We start from the raw sequence: 27,404 nt of genomic DNA on the forward strand, positions 1-27,404 counted from the left end.
AAAACCACGAAAACCTATAAAACAACCCAACACTGCTGCGTATTGAAAATTCATATCGCTGTTCTCAACTTTCTCGTGGCACAAAACGCATGGAACACGTTCTCGAACAGAAACAACTAAACCAATACCTTAGGCACACGCTGACAATCATTGAACACGGTGGTGCATTGAGGCCTTTCGCATAATCCTTAGCCGTGACAGGCGTATCGCGCGTGTTTCCATTCCGCAAAGACCTGTCAAACCATTCGGCTGTCTTTTGGAAACCGCCACGGCTCTCTTTGTGGCCCTTTTGTCATCGAACCGGTGGACAGCTTGCGAGGGAATTGGAATGCCGTCACTGATAACGCTAGCAGGATTTGCCACTCGTTGTATCGAAGGAACTTTCATTCCTCCAGTCACTCGACTACCTTCGCTTCGCTTCCACTCAACCTTTCGTATCAACGATTCGCGTTCACGTTCCACGTAATTGCCAGGGATTTAGAGAAGCTTCAGATCGATTCGCCACCGAATATATATTCAATGTGGCAATTCATTGTCGTGGTGAATCGAAATTAACTACTGGCTAAAAGAAATACGATGGAATTCGAAGGAGCTTTGGTACACGAAGGCTTGCTGGGAAGTTACGATATTAGAGAAAATGCTTGAAAATAGTTTGTATAAAATTTGAAGGTTGTCGTTGGATAGGAAATTCTTTGAAAGTTTTTGGAATTTAATATTCCAATATTCTCTGTTGAGAATTGTACATCTTAACCGCCGAAATAAAAGTATAGGAACATTTAGATTACACTTAGAATTGATATCAAAATAGTTTCAGATTTATTTAATATGTGATTTACAAGATCTTCTTGGATATACATTTGCACGGGTCTCGGCACTCTCTTTGCCTCATCATCTCCTATACCACACTGCTAACGGAACAGTTGCATTCATCTGTTTTACGAGACGCTGTGTCACTATTACGCGGCTAATCTAATCTAGCACACAAAAATTACACATATTTCAATATTCTCATTAATACAAGATTTAATAGCGCATATCATAAAAGCGCACAGAGTTTCGATCAAAGTTCTGGAAAGTATTTCAGATGTAGCCTTATGACGTAGTCTTATTCTTTATCGAACACTTTGCGTTCTATCCTACCTGAAAACGATCGTTGAATTTTCTCAGTCGTGGAGTAATTTCATCGAATGGATCATGTCCATGAAATGTTCGAGATATTCCATTATTAATCGTGGACGAAACGGGGAATTCGGGTCACCGGGAATTTATTTGCAAAACATTTATTCATCGTATTATCAGGATAGGGCTACCTGCCGCGGTGGTTTATGTCGCCGTTCGTCTATTTACATAATTCATCGTCGAATTGCTCGACATGAAACGAGAATGGATACAATCCAAAGAGCTTTAGCGCTCGTGTATCGAAGATGCCTATGAATTATTCACCAGGGTCCCCCTCGTGCAAAATGCACGTGATAATGTAGAATAATTAGCTGGAAAGCACGCGGACGGCCGATTTACAGAGTAGAAACCCTCGAAAAAGAACAGGACCACGTTAGAGGCCTAGACGGTTCTCTTGCTGCTATCTCTTCTAGCTTCTAACATATTCAACCGATCCATTTAAATAGAACGCGAACGAGATACTGTCGTTGGACACGGAAACTCGAAAATGATGACGATCAATCGAAGCTTGCACGCAAAGCCCTCGTACTTACGCGAATCAGTCACTGGCACACGACTCCCGGATCTCACCAAGAAGTCGAAGCACATTTGCAACGAATGCATTTTGCTCTTTTAAAGAATCCAACCCGCGAGGAAACGTGTTTCCTAGCTACGATCGAGAGATTTATGAGCTCGCTCGAAAGAAGATATTCCTCTACGAAAATCAACGATTCTACCTAGAAAGAACCCCTGTATACCAATGAAATGTCTGTTTCTGACGCGAAGTTCTCGGTCGTTGCATCTAATGATGTGAATTTTGATTGATTTGATACGTTTTCTTGGCGATGTAGAGAATATTAAAGGACACGAAAATGAGCGCTACTTGCAAGCGGTCATCCTAGACGTCGCACGTGTATATTTGTCATTTATTATTATTATACGATATATTTATAGCGTAAAGTAAAATAGTTCATAATTTGGAAAATATTTGGTCATTCTATATTTCTGTGTAGAAAGTTTCATCAGTGATTGATATTTAGAATCGTCTGTAAATAGCGTGCATATAGTTCTTCGCTCCTTAATGCCCGTAATATTTACGTTTGGTTCGATCATCGTACTACGGGCTATGTCCGTAGTTGTAGGTTAAGGGGTTAACGTCACTATAGAATGATCTATAGCGTGATCTGGGAAGGGTTTCATTGACTATATTATTAACCCACTAAACATTGTCGAACCATGTTTGGTATCAGATTTTTATTTTTCTGATTGTTTAAGATATGTGATGATAAAATGTTTACTTTTATTCAGATATAAATACGAGTACATACGTCTATAATTGCTTTTTCATCTATTTCTATAAAATATTTCTATAAAATTCATTTCAAGTATCGATGCTGTATCAACAATGTATTTTTATTCTATTCGATGAGCACTAATCCTTAAAATTCTTAATCCCTCTTCCTTAACATTCTGTGTGTACAAGTTTTTCTTTGATCTCGCTTATTAATTGTTTATTGTCTGAAGCAATTTCTCCATCAATATTTTAACTACGCAATTAACCAGTTCCTACAAAGATCCTATTATATTACGGAATGAAAGCTCTTCTATATCCTCAACCGCTGACGATTCAGTAAACAATTGCTATTACAATCAACACGAATGAATTACACAAAGAAACAATTTCACAAAGTTCATCCTTGCGTTCTATCTATAAAACAAGTTACAGTATCATCGCCATCGTTTTCAAGAAGATCCTTAATTACTCCTCGGCGACGTTTCAAAGCTTTTGCTCGGTCGTTTCTGTTTCTCAATAATCGTTCGCTGGCGTTGAAATCTCGAGGCAAGGTGGCAAGAGGTAAAGCGAAGCCTGATGAGAAATTTCAATTACCGTTTTACCGGAGTTAAACTGGAGACGAAGAAGCGAGTGCCTTCTTCCTAGCCAAACTGATCGAGTTCAAAGTCAATCTTGTCCCGTCGTCTCGATTGGCGTAAGATTGTTTAATATTTAGGGAGCGATCTAGTTTTCTGTCTTTCTTCCTCCCTCTATCTCTTTTTCTTTCTCTCTCTCCCTCTCTCTCTCTCTCTCTGCCTCTTCCTCTGTCTCGTTCTCTTGCTCATCCTCCTATATTCGGTTTAGTCGAGCTAATTTCGCCTGCTCGTCCCAACGAGGACCAATAGAAAGACAAAATTACGCGACGTTTAAGATAGTTCAAATTGAACTCCAACCTGGAGTATGTACTACAATGTACAGTGTAGGGTGTCTAAATCTTGAAAGATTCGCTGCTACTGACGCATACATTGCGCTGATTTAATTATCTCATTATATCAACGTTCCACTGTTGTTTGTTAAATTTAATCGACTACTTTACGTTAACAGAATGACTTATCGTAAAACGCATATAAAGATGAAATAGAATTTTAAGTAAATTTTAATTAAAAACTAGTAATTGATAATTGCTTAATATGGGCATATTAGCTAATATGAATAATTTCTAACGACATCGTACCTTACATATGCGCGTCTCGATATCGATAATTTTAATCCAAATGCTATTAATTAAGGATTAATTTTATCAATCGGTAAATGTAATCAATCCCAGTTTCAAAGAATTAATCGCTGAATCGAATTAAAAATTTCAATCGCCCGATGCTTAAATACCGATGAATATATTAATCTTCCACGATTTCAAATATCGGGTAAATCGCATCGATAGTTTGCAGAGAGATGTTGGTCATTTTTCATGAAATCGGAGAACTAGGAGCGAGGAGAAAATCCCCCCCACCCTCGCCATTCGAGAATAAGGAAACTTTGAACAAATATGCCAAAGAAAATACGTACGTTTTGCTACGTTAGTCGTGGACAAACGTGGAAACGTTGGAGGATTATATGAACTTAACTTCATAGCGCAGTTGATCGTTGGGAGGTACAAGATCGCACTGGGTAAACTACTTAATGCACACGTACGCACGATCAAAGTAAATTGACCCCATTCCGAGATGTTGTTCAATGGCTACGTTTCTGTAACTTTTGCTGCTTGTTTAACTTGAAACTATTGGCTCGTGGCGAACTATTATACAACTCGCAGTTCGCTCGTTGAATTGCAATTAACTTCAATGTAAAAATGCACATTAATGAGGTTACAGTTATAGTAAGTTATGGAATTTACTTCGTTCAGTTTTGGATATCAAACGCGATCTAGATATTCCGAAATAAATGAAAAATTAAAGATTATAATTAGACGGCGGGTTTCTATGCATTTTTGCGAAATTTAAAGATACAGAAAATGCACGTATTATGGACAATGTGTAAAATATTGAAAATGGTATATTCGTTATAATTTATAATAGTTGAAACGAATTTCTATTTAAGTTATATCATTTTGAGTACGTGCATAATATTAATCATGATATTTAAGACTCGATGAAGCTCATCAGAGAATGCCACTTTATTGGAATCGTTCGATTGGAAATAATATTTCGGACGTTATTAACAAATTAATGATTTCTATGTGAAATACAAATCTACGTTCCATATCAACCTCAATTGTTGAATTACTTCAATGTTATTAGTTACGACGCGTTCAATTACCTTCCGATATCTCTTTTCAACTTTCCAGGCATTAAGTTGCTCATAAATATTCAGCGATTCAAGAAATCGAGGCATTCAAACTCGGTTGCATCAGAAGCCATCGATAACGCAAACTTGCTCCGTGAACTTTTAACTTTGATATGCATAGATTTATTGATCAATGACAATTCCCCATTTTCTTCGCATTCTATACTTATACGACAATTACAATTCCTTCGGATTTCTTGATTTCAAAGGAAATAAAAGAACAGAAACACGAATAGAATAATCTGAACAGATAAATAAATAAATAAATGCAAAATTTAAAAAATTAAAAAATAGAGATGTATGCATTGCAATCTTCGAATCGTTCGTTCGTCGGAAGACGCATTAGTTGGTCTAAATGCTCATTCGCTGTAATTATGACCTAACCCTCCATAAACTCATTATAATTTTAAAAAGGAACAGCTGTCTGCGAGCAGCTCGTAAACGGCAGTGACAATCGGAGATCTCGCGCGAATGGAAGGAAACAGTGACGCCATGAGAATTTCCGGTTATCCGACACTGACGTCCACGTCAGCGGAAACCGATCGAACGATCGTAAAATGCATTGGGTCTTGGTTTTCAACGGGACTCTCAGTCGGATTGGTCGAGGCTCATTATTAAACCACTTGGTGGCGCGTGAAGAGTGGGGGAGGGTTCATCTTTGCGATGGAAATCGAGATCGTTCCCGTATGCAAACCACATTGAAACGTGTTGCCCGAGGAAATGGCCAGGATCGTGCTGCTTGGTACGCCTGGCGTCGTGTGCGACACATGTGTCGATTTCTCGACATGGTCTATGTATCAGGTTGGGCCTCGGCACGTGACCGATCACCGAAAAACGTGCATCCCCCGGACTTCGAACACCTCCACCGGTTTTCGGTTACGCCCGGAATTGTGAAATCGCTCGCTCGATGTCGATAGTATGCCAGAAACGAGTTGTCAGGTAATTTTAATACCTTCGCGTTCGATAAATCTCTCTCGCGAAGTTCTTTCGTACGTTAAGATTTTGTTTGCCTTGTGTATGTATGACGACTACGCTAATTAGTTCGGTATATTCGAGTCACTTAATGGAAAAGTGGTGTGAGTCAAAGAAGTTGATTATTAAAGGATAATGAAGGATAAAGGAAAAATTCTGCGAGCACCCGAATGGACGATTCTCTCTTATTCCGCTATTCACCAAGAAACTAACGAAGATATACTTGCGTCACTTCTGCACAAACAGAATGAATGTCAGGCTTTCAAGATACGGCGTTGAACCAAATAGGCAAAAAATTGACTTACACCGCTTTTGCATTAAACGACTCATTTAGTTTCGTTATCATTTGGCAGTACTTTTATATGGCTTCAAGTATTTAATGCGTGCTATAAAAATGAAACGTAGAAGCAGATAAAAAGAAAAAAGCTTTTTGGAAAATAATATATGTACAAATACTTTGTAGTGTTTATATACGTGTACGTAGAATATTAAAGGATTTTAAACTTCAGATGTATAAATTAATTCGGAACATTGCTAGTAAAGCCACATTCCACGAAGTACAATATTGTAATATTATATATCGTTATTTTGGATGCAGATTACCTTAAAGTCAATCTTCGTAGCAATATCACGCGTATAACAGATACGTTTAATCTATCAAAGCTATAGCATAGACATCTCTCCTGTCCACTTGCTTGGTGCAGTAGAACGGTTCTATTATTCTATTAGCTGTCTCTAATTGCTCCGTATAATGTGTCCCATGTATAATTTGTATCTGTCAAACTTAGGTCTGAAACTATGTGTTTAATTGTTAATTAAATTTTTATCATATGGCGATTGAAGTATCGGTGGTAGGAGTATCGATAAGAACGCTATACGATTCATGAGTCGTCTTTGTTAAGATTTTCGAAACATTTTAATATCGCTAAAATTAATAGATCGCAAATTCCATGTATAAATTTTCATCGGAGGAAAAATGTTGGTAATCAAAGACTGAAATTTCTATTTTGGTATTACAAGTATCATAAATAGATATCTTAGAATATGTTAAAATGACTTTCGTATTTTCTTCTACGTTTTCTTTAATATTACAGCAAAGATTGAAGTTCAGACTGTTCTGCTTGTAGAATGCGTCAGAGTAAAGGATCGTGTAGGGGAAGAAACGAGAAGTTGAAGGATACGCGTTTCATCCTGCCCGTGCTGGAGAGCTCATCAATAAAACCACTCGCATAGTAGAGTGTGCTTTAGACACTGGGATATTCGCTATTAGGGATGAAGGATCTACACGAAAGGATTGATGGTTAGACGAGAATTTGCGAGGACATAGAATTCGCATTTGCTAAATCTGCGATAACAATCACGAAATGATTGCCTCTTCAGCCTTGATTGACTTTAAACTTACGTTGCTCGTCATGAGTGTTAACTAGAAACACTTGCTGTAATTTAACGCGAATTAAACGCTTCTCGGCGCTTTCAAATTCTTGTTATTTTATTCTGGATTTGATCTTTCATCCGTGTTACGTCGCCTATGCGTTTCAAAAATGTCACAATTCAGAATAATTCAGTTGTATGTTAGAAGAAGGTCAAACCTATGAAATGGCGATTTTACAGGCTAAATTATAACGTAACGCGTTAAATAAAGTAAAATTAACGAATGGATGTGTCCTACTATTTATGCTCGACGATATAAATCGTCGTTTTCCTTCTATTTAATAATAAATTATCCTACTTTTCCATCGGTTGTCAGAGTCATCGCTAACGCTAGAAGTTTATACATTTATTTCTTTTGAAAATCTGGCGACCAACTGTGCGAATTTGCGGTCATTAGCTACGAAGAAAGATCGATAGAGAAGGAGAGAGGTGATTTCAGGCATTTAGAGCTGAAAGAGAGGCCAGGAGGAAGATTAAGCCAGGAACGTGAAATCGAATCTTCCTCTGAGAGAGTTGTATGATATATTAAGGGTAATAAATTTTATCCAGCCTTCGCGGTATAATGATTTATTCGCCTGACTACGTGCACACATACAGTGTCGAATCCTTCTTATTGCATTCCATCGAATATCTTACGCGTAAATACCTTCACCTTATTGATAGAAATAACATAATTTCTGGCAAGTTCGATGGCACGAGGATTAAGGAAGAAACGTGTTTGTTATCGGACTGCGAATGTCTCTGTATCTGTGATAAATGTAAAAATGCAACAGTGTGAAAAATGTCGAATATAAAATACATTTTATAACACTGAAAATTTGAATATTTAACATATTTTCTATCCAATATTATCGACGTGTCTAAAAATATTAATTTGCATAAACATTTGCGATCTAATAGTTATATTTGTTCCTTGTTGGTTGTTGAATTTAATTGATCGTTACTGAAATTTATTAATTAAACGTGGACGACAAGTATAATACGATTACGAAGACATCGAATCTTTAGACATAGTTTAAGGAAACGACAATGACGCAGGATTTTTTGGAATTAGCATATTTTTTTTCCTTAGAGTCTGTCGCTATCTCGTGTGACCGGTACATAGGGGTTGAGCTTTTTCCATTCTTGAAACATGCACTCGCCAATTGCTTCTTCTCTCCAGCACCTGCATCTCGAGAAAATGCCAAATCAGGAAATTCGAGTGTCTACCCTAGCAACTTACCCAACTTCAAACATCGTTCCTATCATCAGTCTACAATAGAATTTCATCGAGTAGACGTGCATTTCTTCTACGAGTCTACGCGCCTATCCTACTTTTTTTTTCGAATTGTCCTATACGTTTTAAGCAGATTCAACTAGCCTAAATCGCCCTTCGAGGCAGTCGAGTAAAAGTTCGTACGCGCCATCTCTCGTATTGCAACTGCGTTCAGTTTAATTATTCAGAAAGAAATCGAATGAACCGAGTGAACTAGCAAATTAACGTTGGGAAGAGATTAAACGAATATCGCGCGTATTTCGCGACCAATTTATTCGAATAAACAGAGACCATAAAAAAGTGTTACCACATAGAAAGTAAAAAGTGAGATGAATCGCGCGAAACAAAAATTATTTTCGCAATACATAAATATTTTCACGTATCCATGAAAAGTTTCTGAGCTAAAAATAAAGAAAAAATCTTGACAGAGGAGTACATAAACGATGACAAGAATCGCGTCGATTTCACTGACCGTTTAACTGGCAACGGTAATTATAGAGCGATCCATTCGATTCGCTGATTAACTTTCCATTTCATCGAGCAAAGCCGTGGCCAGTATTTTGGCCAGGAAAATGAAAGAATTCCTATTAAAATGGGAGCCGCATCCCGACAATGAAAGATTTACACGATACGACGAACGATCTGCCTGCCCCTTTCAGAAAAATCCAGCCCGAAGATGTGATTTCACGACGAATAATTGCCACTTCGTTTGAAATGAAAAGGAATAAAGCACTTGGCAGGATAATCTAATGCGATTATTGCGAGCTTCCAGAGAAAAGTAAGTCCGACCACTGCAGTCGTTCTTCTCTGCAACGCTGTTATATAGTAATTAGTCGTGCCCTGTTTGCGACAGAGACACACCGATCGTTACTTGATAATCGTGAATTTCATAATCGCAATTTTTTTATGATAACAAACTAAATTTTCTGTTAGAAATAATAAAGAAATTTTTGCCTAGTAGCAGTTCTATTTTCATCGGTCAGTTTTAAGCTTCAACGGTGATATTATACAATTCTCCTACTTATCATTTTATCGCTATAGACACCTGAACCAAGAAGCGTTTCAATTTATCAAACCACGTACTCTCATTCGAAAGGAAATTTGCATATCTTTATCAATAGACGTACACGGCCACTCAGCACATCACCTTTTGCGATTCGTGACTAGCGTTAGAAATCAACGTTTCATATCCAACATAACATAAAAATTATTCCACGTCAATGTGAAATAAAAATCCTAAATAACCGAAAAGGCAAAAGACATGATAAGCAGTTTTAAGAATCGATAATCAATTCCATGTACCACAATTGTCAATATATTTGTTTGGAGCGATAAATACGTATTTATTCGTTCTGTCGAATATTTCAAAAATGTTTCTTTGCTGGATCGTTTATAAAATTTTATAGATTTATCAGCTGTTTTCAGAAAACTGATATCTGAAACTAATAAGTCGTTCGAATGGCATCGAAATCAAAGAATTAGTAAAAATCGACTCGTTATTTCTTCCAAAAAATATATTTTTTTTTAATCTACTACGTGATACGAAGATCAAGGAATCAGCAAACATGAATTTATTATATTTTACCCTCGCGCCGTTCGATTATTATCGAGCTGGAAATTTATTACTGGAAATTTTTATGTATCTACGCGAAATTTAATATGCACACAATGCATGTGATATATTAGGTTGTCCAAAAAGTTTTTTCCGTTTTATAAGGAAATAATAGACGCACAATATTTGTTGTTTTATATTAGTTCATTGAATTATGCACGAACATAATAATAGAAATAGAACGAAATGGACCATACTTAATTCAATAAATAAAGTAGTATAAAACAGAAATTGTTGTTCATCTATTATCACCTTATGGAATATTTATTATAACTTCTAACAAGTGGAATCTCTATTTAGTTGTATTTCAGTTAAAAATATCAGTATGCATAGGAATACTCATTCCAAATATCGTAAACTGCGATGCTGTTTAGTGTACCATCTACGCGTTTCAAAGACAAACGCGCCGAAACGCATAGACCTTTTTTTAGCGCGTGCCTCGTTGCAAAATTATTCAAAGTTGATGGGTTGACTGACGAAGTGTTATGGGGTTAGTGGAGTTAGAGCAACGGAACGAAGAAGAAACGCGAATTAATTCAGATAGAGTGGGCCGATATAGCGAGGCTGCTGGGATGACAGCGCGTGAGCCGGGACGGAAAGACCAGGTGGGTGAGCAGCCGAGTGGACTTCCGGTTCCGGCGGAGATAATAGCGCGTGTCTAGAATCTACTAGCGTACACGTTCCGGGGAGAACTTCACGTACACGTAGCAGTGTGTATCGTCGTTTGCAAATAGCCATATTTTGGACTAATTATTCCTTTCATCGGTGCATTGTCTAATTTCGCTTCGCCACATCTACCTTACCTTACCTTTGCTCGGTTCGCGCTCGATAAAACGAACGATGGGAAAAAACGATATCGTCGATCGATTATTTCTCAATCGCATCTTATGGGACGAAACGGGAGACGAGAAGAGGATTATTGGAAATTTTGTATATTAGACGATTTGAGGAACCGTATATCTCTGAAAGATGTGGGTCGTTTCTCGATACCAGAAAATAAATTCTGCGTCTGACGAAATAAATAATTTGTTGATTTTTATTACGTTTATTAGCATAGACGATACTGTTAATAGGATGATTCGATCTTGTTCCAGTTTTTACACCGAATTTATTGAAGATATAATTCATTTTACGATTCTCGGAGAAGGCGTATATGGGATTTTTATAGTTATTAAATTGGTTTGTTAACTTCAAGGTATTTCAATCATCTCTGCAAAAGTTTCATGTTTATTGTGATAATATAACTGTTTAAAATAACCGAGGAATCACGTTGCTCAAAGAATTTTTATAACAGATTAATCGCCTTAAATTGCTAAATAAACTTTAACGTGTGTACAGGAAACTCTAATTATTTCAAGGGGTAGAGAATTAAAACAATTTTTCATTTTTTTCTACGATATTTTGCTATGGACGTACAGGGTTGGATAGGTGTGTGTATGTTCATCAATCTCTAGATATAACATATAAAATGGAAAGTTAACGGCGTTCTAAACTAAAACGATAATAACCGTAAACAGCCGCCGTGATCTTGCTCGAACACACCGATCTACTTGAAAATTCATCAGGATGATCTATTACGCTCTCCGGTTTACCCAGAAACGCGCCGATACACTTTTCCGGAAATTAGCGCTTGGCTAATTGATATTAAATTCCCGAGCGAGCTGCAGGATTATCGTCGTAACAGAAACGATTATTCGCGCTGAAGGGGGAGGTAGAGAACCGGTGGGAGGACGCTATAAATTCTTACGTGTAGCTAGCTACCGCGAAAGGGAGCATTCCGCCGCAGACCGCATACCGAATTCCGCGATGTCTGCGATTTTGATGCAATTTAGGTATGTTGTTATATCGGTAGGTCGAAAACAGAGTCTGGTCCCGTGCGTTTTCCCGATCTTTCTTATGGTTAAACCGACCGTGACCGTCGACGGTGAATATTTTCACCGAATAACTGACGTCGTCGAAGAAAAACGCGTCCACCAACCGCCATCGTCGAATTCCAGCGAGCAGCAGGCGAAGTCGCGAGCGGAACGCGTGCTCCAGACTCGTTGCTTTAAAATGAAAAGACGAGTATACGCGAAGCCTTTGTATTTGTGCTTGCGTTAGGTGTTATCTCTGGTTTCTGTGTTTGTGTTCCTGGCTAAGATGTATAAAATGATAGTGCAGCGGAGTTATAGCATCCGCTCGTTCTGCCATATGGTAGAACATATATGTACACACGCTGGCGAAAGTCTTGGTCCAAGAAACTGCTTCGCTTTGTATGTAAACTATTTTTCTTTGGTCAAACCACACAAGTATAATATAAAATAACATGTTCATTTTTTTAATACGTAGAAAGCATATAATTCGCTAATATTACTAAGCTATTATCGATAATCTATTAAATTGATAGCAGCGAAATATTTTATCTACGGCTGAAAATATCATTCGGCTAATTTTATCAATTTTTCACATGAAATGGCTCGTTAGTCGGCAGTTTTCTGCACTTGCGTATGTACATAATTGGCGATGGTATTAATGGAAATGTATCAACGTGACACGCTTACATTTCTATCAACGGCGTGGAAATCATGGCGAAAAATTGATTTCAAATGAAATGCAAATGTCTCTTAAAGCGTGGCCTATCAAACAGGAAATCGTTTATAAGAAATAAACGATCAATGGCCACGTCGCTTCATTGACGCGTTTACGTTCAATAAACCTATTTACGCGCCTATTGTTAAGCGTCGTGGCTATCGAACAATCTCTATTTAGACGGCCATGTTGTACGAATTTTAACGATCTTCCAGCGTATTCGATTATTTCGGCGAAAAGCTATTGGCGACCCCGACCATTGTTAATCCCGTTTATTCGTTCCGCTTTCGTTTCGATAATTATTTCATTTGTTGTATCTGGAAATGATTCGATTATGGCGGCAACGTTAAACTACGACACGATTAAAGCGTTCCAATGAAGATAATTCAATTTCGCCGATGGAGAGGCTAGAGAATGGTAATTGGCGTTTGACAGTTTCGAGCATGCTATAGGACTCGCGAGCGAGTTTTTAATTGTTCAGTGGAGGAGGACCGGTGGAGTGGCGATCATCGAGCTCGAGAGGGTGGTATCGTCGAAAACGATCGAGAGGTATTTATAAAATTTCATAAACGTTGTTACCCGATCCGATTTATTCGTTGTGATATTCGTGCTTGAATTATCACACCCGTGTTAATGTTTCGGTTAGAAAAATATACGATACTTTGGAAACGCGGTTTGAAGAGCGGCGATGAAAAATCCTTCGTTAAGCGATCTCATCGAACGAACGATTATTCAAAAATTCAGGATTAAAAATTGTTCTGTAGAAAGAGAGACAAGTTCGTTTATTAATATCGATTCTCCTTTTCTTTTTTGTTATTCCACGGTATATCATAATATCAGACGATATTTCGCTGGTGGTATAAAATGCAACGGTTTTGATAGTTTGATAGAGTTGTTTCAGTTTTTCCCTGCCTCTCATTGAGAATTCTCGGCGTGTCACTGGTTTGTCATCGTCGTTTCAAGACAGGGGTTCCCACTTCTCCCGTCGTCACAACCTTCCCATTTTTCCTCGTAGAATTTCACGCGTTATCTCCGTTTTCTATTACGGTTCTATCTCAGAGGGGAACTGTCGCGTGAATCCATTGGAAAGAAGGCATTTAGAGTGCTTTGTGAATTCTGTATTCCGTAAAAAATTGAGTCGGAAATCATTTTAGTTAAATATAGAATTCTTTCGCTCCTATTATCCTTTTCTACAAAATTGTCAAATATTATTTTAACATTTCAATTTATTTTTCTTCCTCCAAGTATATCATTTTCTTAAAACAATCTCAACCATCTTCGGATTTAATGATACACGGCTTTGTATGATTCAAATGAATTGTAATAATTTATAGCTCCAAAATGTCGTTTATATATTTTTTTTTTTTTGCCTCTTAACAATTTTTTGCTCGTCTTATCGATGAGCTCCACTCCTGAGAGTACTTTAATTTCCTTGAAAAATTCATCGACTAGAAACTTTCTTGCATTCCAACCTTTTCTCCCTAGCAGCAAGTACTTTCTTTTTGCCGAAGAAGAATCACACGTCCTTGTCTGTCATCCTCAAAACTACCACCTTCTTCTCCTCGAACGAAGCTCGAAGGAAATAACCAATTTATTCAAGAAATTTTTCGCTTCAGAAGCTTCCTAATCAATAAAACCTTTACTACCGCTATCCCTGGAACTTTTTAATTACAACTTCACACTGGTTCACGCGTATAATCTTTTCTCAGAAAATTTATGAATTATCTATCTTGAATTCTCTTTAGCATCGTGCTTCGTAGCACCGATGAAATATTCATAGAAAATGCATACATAGCGTTGTGTTTTTTTTAATTAAATAATCGCGTCCTTACGGAAACTAATTCCCTTTTATCATTTTTAATTCTACGAATTTTATATATATTTTTTTTTAATTCGATATACTCGGTTTACTTGATAATTATTGAGAAATGTAAACGTAAATCGTTAGATTTAATTAGAAATTTTATATTTGTATAATTTAAAGTGAAAAAAGAAAGAATATAGTAAAATTCCATTTATTTCAATTGTTCAGGCGATTAACATTTCACGAAGTAGAATTTCGTTGATTCCGAATTCATTGAATCCATTTCCTATGATTTTTCATACGGTAGAACTCTTCTTGTATGAACCCTTTCGAGAATGAATAGTTTATAATAATTGAATCTCTGCAATACCTTCTACCATTTACGATGATTCGTCCAATTAGTGAACATTCGTGTTCAGAACTCTCTTTCACAATTGAACTAATATCTTACAAGTCACAAATTACTAGTCAGTTTTTTTACAACGACAGCAACCAGTGTAACGATAAATTAAATAAAACTTCATTTTATTTTATTTGAAAGTGGCTTTTGTAAAACTTGTTCGTCGTAAATTCTTGCTGATGCTTAGACTGCGGATGTTCATGCATTTAGGAAAAATTGAAAATTGAAAACCCAGTAATCATTGTACCATTCATTGAATGAAACGAATCTCCCATATAAGTTCTATTCCTTTAGTCTATTGATATAATTATTCCAATTGTGCAGCAGCATTTTGCTTATCTTGTTTCATAAAATTGCAAAATTATATATTATAATTATCTAAATTAAAATTACATATAATTGTAACCGTAAAATTGTAAAATTACTAGAAGAATTCCTTTAGTTTATTAATAAAATTATTCCAATTGTACAGCAGCATTTTGCTTATCTTGTTGCACAAAATTGCAAAATTATATATTATAATTATCTAAATTAAAATGACATATAATTGTAACCGTAAAATTGTAAAATTACTAGAAGAATTCCTTTAGTTTATTAATAAAATTATTCCCAACCTAACAGCAACATTTTGCTTATCTTGTTTCACAAAATTGCAAAATTATATATTATAATTATCTAAATTAAAATGACATATAATTGTAACCGTAAAATTGTAAAATTACTAGAAGAATTCCTTTAGTTTATTAATAAAATTATTCCCAACCTAACAGCAACATTTTGCTTATCTTGTTTCACAAAATTGCAAAATTATATATTATAATTATTTAAATTAAAATGACATATAATTGTAACCGTAAAATTGTAAAATTACTAGAAGACTATGACGCACGATCTACTAAAACCTGTTAATTCGCTGATATAATTAGGTAGGAAAAAAATATGGTAAAAAGATCTGTGTAGTTCACAAAAGCTTGCGTATTCGTAGTTCCACCATAGAAGAATGAAAACAAGGAGCTGCACGATTCGAAAAGGAAAAACAACCACCGAGATTCCATCAATTCTTCTCTGAAATTCTACCACCATCCAAACAATACAGTTTTCTATACTGGGGTACAGTTTGCGAACCTCTGTCGTGAAACGAAAGGCAGAGAGGTGCGTAGCGAGTACGATTCACAGTTGCACGAGCCCGTATCAGGCGAGCCACGTGCAAATTCGATGAACCGTTTGTTTCCGTATGAAGCACGCACTTTCTGCATATTCAATGAATGCGTTGCACGCGTGCAAACAGTTCTCGCTCTTTCCTCGTTTCGTGCCGAACCTCGATGCGTATTTTCAATCGTTTCGCTATTCGAGACACGTAGCGGCATTATCGACGACAGATCAACCCTCGTACCAACCTTCCTCGTTTTTCTCATTTCTTTCAGTTTCTATCGTTCTCTTCTACTGTCGTTGCTCTTAGTTTAATGGATGCGAGAAAGAGTCGGTTGGACGAACGACAAATTATCGTTGCAATTGAGATCGGCCATCCACGTATTTATCGTTAATTAAAGCTTCGAGCTTTTGTGACGGAATTGATATCGAGTCAATTTTGACAGATGCAACATGATGATTAGACTGCGGATTCTGATGTATTTATAGGAAACTGAAAGAAACAAAAATACATAGAACACGTGTAATAACATTTATAATATTTATATAACATTTATTAGACGAAACAAATCTCTCGCTAAATTTTTTAATCGTATACAATTAATCACTACGAATATGCGAATTGATCATCGGTCTTGTATTTTTGCATCTAACTAATCGCTTCAATTTTTCAACTTGTGTCATAGCAAAGTGCTTCTTTCTTGCCATCAAGTTACATGAAAATTGGAAAATCCGTAAAGACGTGTCTATCTATTTCCTTTCATTCGCTTCGATTACTATATATGTCATATTTTCCGAAATTTCGCGCACGAAATATCGAAAAAGATAATCAAACTTATCGGCTAGAAATATTTCGCTATCAGCATTCCCATCGTCCTTTTTATTAAATAATAACTAGCAAGATACTATTTTTGAGGAAAGAAATTGAAGCAAGGGTATTCTCAATAGAGTTAGCGAACGACCGGGAAAATTTTCGTTCAGGGATTCCGTGACTTACACTGAAAATCGAACGTGACGTAACAACTAGCCAGATAAGTCTTCTTTATCGTTGGACATTTAACAAAATGAGATGTCATTGAACGCGTATTTTCCGACAAAACTGGCAACAAGGACATTACGACGTTTATCTCAGCGTCACACCTATCGTTTACAGCTAGTCACTAAACATCATTAACGAAATTTTATAGCATTAATCAATTCTTCCTCATAAGACGATAACGAATTCCACGATAGAACAGATGGAGACCGAGTTATCTTCCATTTGATATGAGATCTCCTTTTTTATAATTCCATGAAGATATAACAGACGCTATCGCCGAAGCGTATTTTGCATTATTTTCCAAACGTACGTTTGATTTTAATTAATTGAAAATTTGATGCCAAATATATTGCCACGTCAAACTAAATCTTGTCTATAATATTTCACATTTAAGATCTGCACATATAGCTCTATGACTGTACAATATCTAAAGCATCGTGCGTCTTCAGGTGTACGTCTAGCCATGGTCAAACGAAGATGCGAAACTTTCGAACTTCCCTTTCCTTCGAACAGCTTCTAATTACTTTGCGCAAGTTTCACTTCTCCCAGCTGTTGCCATGCCCTTTTTTCTTCAGTTTCTCCTCTTTACCACGTTTGTAAAATCATTTTCTTTTCACTTTCTCTTCTTGAACTTTATTTTAAAGAAAGAAGAAATCCTGGCTCGAGACCATCCTCAAGTGTTCTACACCAGTCACCGAAAAAGAGAGAGAGAGAGAGAAGAGCTTAGCGTTCATAAGTAGGAGTATTGAGATATAATCCTCTTTCTTTTTTTTTCACTGCCCGCCTTACTTTTCCCTTTCCTCTTGACCGAATAAAAGCTTGGAAACCCGCCGTTTTCAGTTTGAACTCTCTCTCACACTCGTGTCACTTTCGCGCGCATTAAAACTTATCCTATTGCTGAGTCCACGAATTGAAGCTTTTTATACGTGCAACAAGTGCACGGGAACGTCTATTAATAACGTCCAGGTTCGTTCAACCTGCATATAAAAGGTCGCAGGTCTATTCGAACTGTTTAATATTTTGTGAGATTTTATGTGAAATGTTTATCGGTTTATTCATTTTATCATTCTGCTAGAATTTGACGATAGATGCGAGATAATGGATAAATTTCAGGATCAGGATTTTTATATAATTTCATACTTTTGTTAATAGAATCAACGAAATGGAACCTGTATAAAAATTTATTTCTTCCATTAAATATTATGACAAATATTTCGCTTCGAGTACTTTTTATATTTTTACATATCGCGTATATTTTCTACACTTTTGTACCTTTAAATTTTCCATAAATGCGTGAAAAGCCATACTCTAAATCAGTCATGTTCTAGGTAATATTCAAGTGTATTAGTAACTTCGTTCACTCAATTTCCATTTCGTCGAAATTTTATGATTGTCGACGTGATTCCGATAGAATTCATTTAACATTTAATAAGATGCATATGAATCGTAGAAAGTTTTTATGTACCATTGGTGCATGTTCTAATGGACATTTTTTCTCATATTACTTCTTGGCGTATAGTAATTTTTACTTTGGATTTAAAGAATACAATCTGCAATGGTAGAGTTCAATTTAAAACCTAGAATCGAATTTTGTTGTGGAATCTTATAACTTATCCCCTCGTTACATAAAAATTATTACGGTATCAAATTATAATTTTCGTTCCATATATCTCTTAAATCTTCAATTTTTCTAATTTTTCGGTATCGACTATCTTCGTAATATACGGAGATAAAACGCGCTCTGTGCTTTCCGAACGAGAAAAACGTTTGGAATTGGATCACAATGCAGGCATTGTGTGGTCTTTTCCTCAAAACCTGTACTACATCTTCATGCACGTTGTTGAAAAACGAACACCGTCGTTATAAGCTGTTGGAATTTTCTATTGGAAAATGGTTTGCGGTATCCGACACAGAATCGCAAAACAAGATTAGGAGCCTCAAAAATACCGTGAAATTATCGATTTTGGATATCCTCCAACATCGTAGAAATTTAACGAAATTACATAAGCTTTTGCAGTTTCGAATCCTATAACAAACGAACGCTAATAATAAAATAACGAAAACACGAACATCATGTTATAATCACTCAGCGAGTCTCAGCGAGTATATTCGGACATTTTGAATTTTGTCCTTCCACTTAATTTTCCTTAAATTTCCTTCTTTTATTCTCTCTTATTCCGAATTCCACGTTGAGATGCAATTCGATACTCGTTTCATTTTCACGTTCTCAAAAGTCATTGTCGCAAAGACGCTGTCCTTTCACGATGTCTTATTCAAGGATCGCGGAAGACAAAAAAACAAATAATAAAGAAAGGGAGAAGAGCGATCGATGTTATCCCGAAAATACGTCTATGAAAGAATTGGCAGGAATGACTTTTCGGTACGCGAGACAACAATTCGTCGTATCACAATGCTGAAGACTTGAAAGAACGATGAAATTTCTGAAGAAAAGCAGATTGCTTGGTTCTCTTATCGGCTTTCACGGGAAAAGAAACAATGCTTTTTGATTACTCGTTTATTCATACTCTTCCGTTTTTCTTTCACGTTCAGTCCCTTCGTTTTCAGCGCATAAATTATAAAAGATTATCTTACACAAATTTCGATTAATTGTTTTCCATCTGGACATTCGATATTCTCTGTACTGTATATAGATACGTCGTTTAAAGATATCGGATTTCAATATAGAATTTCTAGGTTGATAGTTAGCTCTATCGATTGTTCGACACAAGGAAATGGGTGTAGTAACCATTAAATAAGCGATCGAACGAGTTTTACTTGGGAAATTGGAATAAATGTCTTGAATTGAAAATATGCGGGGTAAAATGTGCTGAAATTGAAGAGTTTCGAATTGAATTTAAATATCCGAGACTTCAAGTTTCTTAATTCAAACATGCAAAATTATTTCGAATCCTTTCGATCAAACGCTTAAGGATCTCGATGTTTTTAGGTTGAAACAATGGAAGTGTCGATTTTTTCGATTGAAACAGACGAAATTTCGAAAGTCTTAAGTCGAAGCGTACGATTCTTTTAATTCTTAAGTCGAAACGTTCAAATTTTCAATTTTTCGAATTCGAACGGTAACAATTTTAATCTTCGAGAGTTGAAAATGAAAAATTCCGTCGAGAGAATTTGCAATTCCCTAAAGAATTATTCGTTGCAAAAATCACAGAAGGTCGACATAATCCCATTTCCAAATATCCATTTTCCACAAAACTGGAATATCCCTTCAATCGATTCGATGACAAAACGTACGTACGTGTTCCGCAACGCAAATGAAAATTCCTTTTTTCAATTTCCATCGCGTTTCCGCAAACGCGAATCATCGAATAGCCTATTTTTCCACCTCTTTCATCATTATTCTATATATTCCCTGTCGTGTTCTCTGTCTTTCATCAAAATTCCAACCCATTTTCCATTTAATGATACTCTTTGTTCATGTGCGTACGCCAACTGTCAGAACGTTCCGTATTCCGATTTCGTATCGCGTTTCCACGGGACACGTTTAAAAGTTTTACGGATTATGATGTGTTTCAGGTACGTACACATATTGGAGCATCAGCTGTGTGACAAGCGTGGACTGACACGAACTGAATTTCCCACGTGGCCGTCAGACTCCGGCGCAATTTTATCACCATTCATCGTATGTATGACAATGTCATTGATACGCGACACGCAACATTGTTGTTTACGCGAAAAAATCGCAGTACAATGCGCACAATGAATATTACATAGATCATTCCATAGGTTTGAATCGTTCTGACAGCTTCGACGTTGTCATACGGAGTTTTATTGCTTGTAACTGCTTTTATAAAGTTAAAAATACAACCTTCCAGAGTAGGCACATATCTGTAGGAATTATAATATAATGTTAGATTTTGAAAATAAAAAGCGTTACATATGTAGCGCGAGTCTTTGTCAACTCGCAAGCTAATCTTTTATATGTACAAGCTACATGTAGAATCCGAGAACCGATCGACTCCACTTTTCGTTCAATTTCGTTATATAAATACGCGATTAATTTGTAATCGTTGAGAAAGAAAACACTTCCGTTTATAAGCTTCTTTCTTGCGAGAAGATAACTTGCTAATAATAATAATTCTTTAAGTAAATTTAAGAACTAACGTTTGTAATGCGACAGAATTATCCAAAATATTTGATGTTGGTCTTCGATATTATTCTACTACTTTTCGTATATTTACTTCGTACTTTTAACGAATAAATTAATCCGAAAGAAGAAGACATCTGTAGCGATACTAACGCGTAGAAAAAGCGAGGACAATCAACGGACTTAAATCATCGCAAATTGACAATCGGGACAAAGTGAACATCCTGTGTTTAAATAAATAAGTCGATAACAACTGAAGCAATTCGAGCCACAGAGAGGCTTCTTGCGGACGAGACACGCATGCCCCTTTTTTAATGTGTCTTGCAACGAGCGATTTCGAGGCAGACTACTGTGAACTATAACTTCCGGTTGGCCAAGTATTATCCAGGCTATCATCGCATGCAGCCAGGTGTAAAGGCACGGGCCATGGCGATCCGTTGGAACGAAGGAAACTGTTGCACCGAAGCAAAGAAAACTTCACAGTTCGGTGCATATTCAGTCCCCCTAGACACGTGCTGTACGCCATACGTTCCATCGCTTGATAGATGATGCTTTGACTTATAATCGATGACCTGCTTAACGCAACGCTGCCAACGGGACCGATTCAATAATCGTCCCTGCTCGATCAACGAACGCATCTGCTTGTCCATTATTAAACACCACTCGATAATACCATACACACGCTGCCTGGAAACTTTCACACCAGTTACATTATATATTTAAATCAATCGTGATTTAATATTTTTACATGAAACATACGACGAAATATGTAACTTTCTACTGGAGGTTCTGTGTTTCGTGTATATAGATATATGTATATCAGGTTGTCTGAAAAGTTTCTTTCGTTTCATAAGGTGACAATAGATGAACAAGGATTTCTATTTTATATTATTTTATTGAATTACGTATGATCTGTTTCGTTCTATTTCTATTATTATGTTCGTGCATAGTTAATATAAATAATAATAATAATATAGATATGAGCCACGTAAATAATGCAAAATTAGTAATTTATAAAATAAATATATAAAGATACAAGAATAAAAAAGACAGTGTTTGTAACATTGCCATTCTTCTGTAGTTCTTAGTTTACTGAGTTGAGCAATGTTACGTTGATCACATAGGCGTATACGTACATGTGCTTTCATTAAGAAGAACCAAAGTATTTAAAAAAAAAAAAACTTTTTTGAAATATTTTCAAAAGCATAGTAACCAGTTTTAACGTTACTATTCCCGTCGTTAACCAGAGACACGAGGTTCTTCATAGACAGTAATTTCCGGTTCTTTGCATCTCTCGAATCACACGTTCGACCGAACTTGCGAGTTAGAGAAGCGTGGAATCGCGGTGAAATCGAGATCATTTCTGTGTCATTTTCGTTTGTTTCTTCTTATCGTGTGTCGCAACGGGGATCCACCGTGAAGGGAGAGTAATTTTACGACTGATAAGGAAAGGGTAATTCCTGAGAGGTGGGTTTGCAAGCGAGGCAATTTAGGCTCGTGAGTTTGAGAAAATGGGCCAAGTTTGCAGGAGAGGATTGTATTTTGTCTGTGGATGGTACAACTGGTAGCTCGAGTATGAGTGAATCTCATGCGGTATTCATATACTATTCTGCGTGCTACGAACAGCAATGGAACATTCGTTGCAAAGAAACTAATGCGCTTCTTAGGAAATATTTTGCAAATTTTTCAAACACATCGAAGCAATGATAATAAAAATGCTACGACGAATTGAAACCTTTGGAAATTGTAATATTTAAATTTAATAGCAAACTTGTTTCCCCAATTAAGATCATCGACGTGTAGTAACACTTCCGATTTGAAATTGCCTCGATATCAGTATTAACACTAGAACTAGCACACCAGTCAAATTGACTGGTTTTACAATTTTATTTGAAAGTTCCTACTTCATGTCATATCTTTTTCCGCAATGATGTAGTGAGTTTTTACTTGCCTTCTTCTTCTTCTTTCATCCTATTTCTTTTCAACCTTTTCGATACAAATGCCGTATATCGAGTAATCGTTACGCTTCCTGCATTTAAATGTTGAAAATAAGATAACTATTTAACACTAGAACTATCACGCCAGTCAAATCGACTGGTTTTATAATTTTATTTTAAATTATAAATAAATAAAATAAAGATGTAATGTCTTTCGCAACGATAACTAAAAGAATAATATAATGAATTTTATTTTGTTTTTTATGTATTCAAACTGAAAATAATTTTGTATCAAGGTTACTTATACCAATATCAGTCAAAATGACCGGTACTCGTCAAGATGTAAAAGGATCCTGCGATCTGTTTATCGAACCCCAATTAACCAGTTTCCTCGTTTTCTACAACTTCCGGTACGATGATATCAGTTATCAGGAAAATTCTGGATCGATCGCTAGATCGCTAGATGCCAACATTAGATATACCACGGAAGTCGAAACGACTGGTTCTACAATTTTATAAATGTGTCAACCCTCGTTCAGGGACGATGATCCCAGATAGATTAATAATACCAAAAATGTACTACATAACATGGAATTCCTTCTGTAAGAGAGTAATAAATCAATAAATATTTTGAAGACCAGTCATTTTTACTGGTTTTGGTAGAAATAGCTTCGTGTTAACTATCGATAGTTCTAGTGTTAATCCAGCGTTAATACATCGCAAATCCATTCAGGTTCACGCTAAACGTGATTCTCGTACGTACAGATATACAATAATAGATTAAAACAACTAATAAAATAGAGACCCTCTTCACTGGCCAAAATTAAAATATTCACACTTATTGGGTTGGTAACTAAATGATTGCGAATTTTGTCATTACCACCTAATGACAAAATCCGCAATCACTTAGTTGCCAACCCAATAAAATTAACGTACGGTGAAAAATTGTTTAGAAATTCGAAATTCAAAAAAACAAAAGTCAGAATTAACAAATCACTGATTGTATATTAATCAGGAAAAATAGTTTCCGCGGAAACGTACTGTAATAAACACATTACCTGTTACACGGCCATTCATATTCTCACAATTCTCACCTTATCTTTCATCATAAGAAATTCATTAGCTGTTGAAGTTTCCAAGAAACGAAAGAACGTATTTCCACCTATCCAACACGTTTTATCGAACAAGTGGCAGGGAAAAAATATATCGCGTTCATCGGTCGCCGTGCAACATGATTCGCGTGTCAGCCGTTCGACTACGACGACAAGTAATTCATCATCGAATGGGATATTCCATCCGGAAAGAAAATTACAGGTTTCGCTGATCGTGTCTAGCCAACTCGAACACTTTCCTACTCGACGTAGCATTTTTCTACAATATCGCTGTGTTCTTGCCAGGCCATCAATCCTTTTAATTATTATTGCACCAACGTAATACGCAATTGAACAACCTTTGGTTTTTTAGTTTTTGATTTCGATCAAATCGATGATGATAAAACCGATCGATTGTTTGATTCGTTATATTGGAATATGTTGGAATAAAATTTATTTACTAAAGGGAGAACTTCGATAAACGATAATTATGTAGCGGCACGTGAGATAGAGGACAATTTCAATCATATTGTCGTTTTGCATCGGAGTATCAATATCGTCAGGACATACACAATGTAATAGTAAATAAACTCTGGGCAAAACAATGTCGCCATGTCGCTTATAATAGTCGTGTGTATTCTTATTAATTTTGGTAATTTGTTTTTATTAAAAATGGCAACGTGAGTTCGTGCTCGCCATCCATATGCAGATGCGTTAGTTATAAGAAGATAATCCTAGTTACAATCGATAGATTTAATCGATAGGCTTAAGATGCTTTTTTGTTTTTATCCCTAGTTTTGTAAGCGTGTGCAATAAAGATTTTTTTGGCTCAGAACGGTGTGATAGATTTATCCATTCAATAAAATAATAACAATAATAATTGTGATCCTACCTTTGAGTAGGGAAATAACAACAGTCTTTTTCTAGAAGTTAAGCTTCAAGACTTGGACAATTACAAGTCGATACTTTGTTAAATTAGGATATATCCTACTTTTATTTCCGGAAATTTCGATCTTTCGGAAATTCATCGAAAAATTGATAAGCATTTACATTCGTTAGAGGAATGTCTGTAATGAGATTGAGAATATTTATATTGAGATTAGAGGAATATTTACAAGATGAAGCGAAAATACTAATAGCACGAAACAAAAGAAAACTGATCGCAAATCACAGGAATCCTAACAGCTAATACTTTACGACTTCGGCATCAAGAATTTTTCTCTGATCTTTGCGCAGGTTATCTGTTTCCTGTTTCAACGATGTCCGTTTTCCCGGGAACTCGCAGGGAAGTTAAGGAACTGATAGTAAAACGAAGAAAGAAAAAAAAAAGAGATTAGGGAAAGAGTCTCGCGTAAAAAGGCTACGTTAAAGGCTATGTTGACTGGACCTGGCGGTGGTCGGAAAGTTTGCTTTCGGCTCGATAATAAACTCGGCTGTTCTCGTTCAACTTCATTCCCGATAATTTAGCTGACCAAGTATCTGCGGTACTTAATTACACGTTGCCGAACTTGCCGGCGAACTTGAAGTAATTATCAAAAAGTTCAAGAGTACGAGCTGATAGCGTGGCCCACGATCGCCGCAAATCAATAAATTCTTCGACAGAATTTACGAACAACGTGGAACACGCCGGTATGATCAAGTTATTCGGATATTTTCTAGACGATCCTGCGCTCGATAATTGCCTGACCGATGTCTTTCCAATACCGGTGGTTTTTAATACAATTTTTATGCATATTGCGTGTGTCATCTAAAAAAAAAGTCCATCGTGTTGTTTTACTCATCGTCTTTCAATTTCTTTTATCCGCTCTCATCCTTCGGAGATTTTCTTCCGCTTTCCTTTAAATTTCGATCTTTACGAAATAAAGTAAGCAAAATTACTTCGATACTTTTGAACGAATTATAGGCTTAATGGCGATTAACGAATTTTATTTTAAATTACACTTTGACCAGATAAAATTTCATTGTTTTTCGATACCGAAGAATTATCAGATATTATAAATTCCCAATTTAAAAACAACAAGCATCGTCCCAATAAATTTTAATACGAAACACCACACAGTTAAAGATAATAATAAAACGCTATTGAACGATACAGAAATCACGTACACGTTATAGAAAATAAATATTAGAAAAATACTAGGGGGAAGCTAAAAAATAAATATAATAAAGTATATTGCACTGCTTACGAAAGCAACGAGTAATCACAGACTCGTGACTCTCAACAATCTGAAAGAACGAAGGAAAGTCAAAGGATACGATCGCAGTTAATTGCGTTTCGTTCGTCGCGGAGTTAGTTTTCGAGAGGGATAAAATTTTACACAGAGAACCCTGCGCAAAGTTTCACGAACGTAATAAACATGGCGACGTTTAATAAATGATAGGTAAGGGAGGAGAAGAGCTGGAATTGAAATAGTTGCGGCTGGCAAGAAACGCCGTTCGATAATTACGCTTCTCCTTTCGCGAAACTATTTACGCGAAGAATAGAATTCCGTGGCCGGTTCTAGCTTTGAATTTCACCGGCCAAGTCTCTTAGTTGGCGGCCAGGCGCAAAATCTCGAATCGGTCAACTGGTTAACAAAGTTGACGCATTAATCAGCACACGACATAATCGTTGCTCCGAGCCAACTTGCGCACCACATCACAGTTAGTCGGTATAATTATCGTACGCCACCGCATGCCACCAATTAAAATTTATCCTTTGGACAAGCCGAACAATTCCCCTGACTGTGGTGTTCCTGGTTCGTGAAGGATCTAATGAAAAATTATTCAAATCGCTAAGTAATTTTCCAACGGAATAAAAAATAGAAAAAAAAAACGTGTGATAAAATGTTCAGTTGTTCCTTTCGTTTCGATTTCTTTATTCGAATTAATTAAGTCATTTTTTTGGAGATTACCAAGATTTTTCGTGTCATTGTCGATGTTTATTAGCAATAAACTTTATGTACGAGGGTAATGCAATAATACACATCTTAATTATGAAAACGCAGGTTGGTCTGTTTTATACAAAACGCGATAAGTGTTTTAAGCGAGTTTTTGTGATTTCACTTTTAAGAAGAATTTTCACTTTACGACTTTCGATAGATTTTATTCATTCATTGGATGCTATGTTTGTTCAATCCTTCGTTCTGTTTGATCATTCAAGTCCATCATCTTTATTCAAAAGTGTAAATTTTATGATCGAATATCCTCAGCTAGTCAATTTTCACTGCCAAGCTTCATCTAGTTTCGGATATTTGCAGCAACTCGGAATTGTTTATTCGTATTAAG

General features: G+C 36.3%; 1 protein-coding gene and 1 long non-coding RNA gene across 3 annotated transcripts in view; both read left to right on the plus strand.

The window, feature by feature from the left end:
- Positions 1-27,404, plus strand: part of LOC117166586 (uncharacterized) — a 540,713-nt gene that overhangs the window by 194,700 nt on the left and 318,609 nt on the right. The gene's annotated exons all lie outside the window — the stretch shown is intronic.
- LOC143302645 (uncharacterized) overlaps positions 20,546-27,404 on the plus strand; it is a 128,250-nt gene continuing 121,391 nt past the window's right edge. The window contains exon 1 of the long non-coding RNA XR_013058285.1: positions 20,546-20,644. This is a non-coding gene — a long non-coding RNA (uncharacterized LOC143302645). The remainder of the gene's footprint in view (positions 20,645-27,404) is intronic.

Source organism: Bombus vancouverensis, chromosome 4 (assembly GCF_051014615.1).
Source record: "Bombus vancouverensis nearcticus chromosome 4, iyBomVanc1_principal, whole genome shotgun sequence".
Classification (NCBI taxonomy): domain Eukaryota; kingdom Metazoa; phylum Arthropoda; class Insecta; order Hymenoptera; family Apidae; genus Bombus; species Bombus vancouverensis.